Genomic DNA, 2,669 nt, shown 5'->3' on the forward strand with positions numbered 1-2,669 from the left:
ACAATTGAATCAATCAACAATGATAACACCTGTATTTTGAAAAATCAAAATAATCAAACAAAAAGAGTACATTTAGATAATTTAAGAATTCCTGTTCCAYGATTATCTTCTGGATCCACATCTCCCGATCCTTCCAGTCCCCAAAATTGACAAAAATAAATGAAAATGCTGGACTTTTACCCCAAAAGTTAGGTATAGCAAGAAATATTATAGATCATTGGACTTTTATTAGAATATTTGATATTGATAATTTAYTATCAGAATATAATAATCTTAGAGATAGAGTTTATAACCACCTTTTAAATGTAGAAAACAGATTTAACTCTAGTAACTCAGAACATTTTAAGAAAGATCTACTCCATTATAAAACTATTTTAAACGAGTTATTTATTCAAATAGATGAACGAATTTTACAATTATTTCCAAACACAATTTCAGAAAATAAACGAATTAAAAGAGGAATACTTAATATTTTTGGAAGTGCAATTAAAGCAATAACAGGAAATTTAGATAATGACGACGGCAAACGATATGAAGAAATGATTTCAAAATTACAATCAAGACAAAATAAACAAAAACTATTACTTGACGAACAAATTTCCTTAACAATTAATGCAATTGAAAAATTTAATATAACAATTTCGAAATTAACGAATAATCAACTGATTTTTGCTAAAAGAATTGCTGACATTGAGAAAATAATAAACAAAACAGTCACCACTGGATATGATCTTTATCCTCTTGTACATTTACACAGCATTTTTATTCAAATAATTACATTTTCAGAAGAAATGATAAGAATTTTGGACAATCTAGAAACTGCAATCAGCTTCGCTAAGCTTAATGTATTGCATAATTCAATATTAAATCCTGAAGATTTGTTGCATGAGTTAAAAGTAGTTAAAGAAAATCTTAATAATAAAAATTTAGCTTTTGAACCAAAAAAGGAAAACATCTTACTCTATGAAAGAATAATTGAAATCAAAGCTTATCAAAAAGATAGAAAATTGACATTTATTTTCGAGGTTCCTCTAACTGAATTCCAAAATTATCATTATTACCAATTGTTCCCATTTCCAATCTGCTCTACTCCAAAATCTTGCCAAGTTATAATTCCGTCACACAAATTCCTTTTCCTCAACGAGTATTATTTTGCTTTAACCAATGAAAAATGTAATGAAGCAAAATCAGGCGATTATATTTGTAACCTACCACAAACAACAAGATTATCRCAAAACGCACCATGCGAGGTTCAACTTCTGAAATTTACCCACAATTATCAAGATTGTCAAGTCCTTCAAATTCAAGTAAACGACAAACAAATTCAGAAAATCGACAAAAATCAATGGATTGGAATTTTCCCAACCGAACAATCAGTAACCTCAATTTGTGATCAAGATGAAGAATCCCAGTCAATCAAAGGAAGTTATGTAATCGTTGTTCCTGATGGATGTAAACTCCGAATTAATTCGACAATACTTCAAGCTTATCAAGACCCAATTTATCAGAAGATACCCATTCAACTTCCTAAAATTGAAACCTCAGAAACAAGTTACCAAAAAGAAGATTTTCACATGGAACCTCTCCAACTCGAAAAAATTGATTTGAGTAACCTTCAACCTGTTTATCACCAAATGCAACAAATTCAACAAACCCTCCGAAAAGAAGATAATGAACCAATTTCATATAATACAAGTATTTGGACAATTTTAATCTATGTTTTGTTATTAGCCATCGCTCTTTATCTACTTTGGACAAAATGTCTTTATCCGAAAATTATGATGAGAAAAATCAAGCAACAAGCAGCAAGCCAACKKATGCCGTCAGCAATTCCAATTGAAAATTTGGCGTCGCAAACCATCCCCAAATTTCCAATCTAACGGGGGAGGTGTTATGATATCTCCATCCACGTGCCTATGGATCAACTAGAAGCTTCCATAAGGAAACGTAATCATCACGCGCTTTACCATCATCAAAAACCTTGCAACCGTTGCATTAATTTATATTATAAATTCAGGATAGGAAAGATGCGTTTTAGTCTGAATACAAGTCTGGTATAAGTCTGAATTATATGTCTGGTGTAAACAGTTAGTCTGAAATAAGTCTAGTTCGAGTTCAAGCCATTCATTATTGTAAAAATAAGTTATTTGTGAAGTTAGTGAAATAATTGTAAATAATTTAAATAATTAAAATAAGTGTAATAATAATTTTGAGTGAAATAAAATAATTTTTTAAAAATCGAGTTGTTAACGCTCCCACTTTAACTCACGGATAGAATTTTTTAAACATTTTTTTTATGTTCCTGGTATCTTATCTTACTTGAAATTTTTCTTCTACTTCATTAAACTTATAAATATCTCGATTCCATTAGAATTAAAAAGAATTTATTTGGTAATACATATAGAATGTTTAAAAAATCGCGCACTTCCTTGAAAGGGAATAATTGGGTAATCCTCAGAGTATTGAAAAAATGTTTAAAAAATTCTATCTGTCAAAAATTTTTGACATTTATTTTTTGACATTTGACATTTTTTTATGTCTATTTAATAATACTGATGACCTTGTATATGTTTTTTCATAATTATTTAGTAAAGGTACAAAAATTTTGTCAATAAAAGCCACAAATAACATTAAACAGAGTTACAGTTTAAGATACAGCTTCCTTGTTT

The sequence above is a fragment of the Tribolium madens genome, unplaced genomic scaffold (assembly GCF_015345945.1).
Source record: "Tribolium madens isolate multiple individuals breed KSU strain unplaced genomic scaffold, Tmad_KSU_1.1 Scaffold_19;HRSCAF=116;Tcas5.2_LG9, whole genome shotgun sequence".
In the NCBI taxonomy this organism is placed as follows: Eukaryota; Metazoa; Arthropoda; class Insecta; order Coleoptera; family Tenebrionidae; genus Tribolium; species Tribolium madens.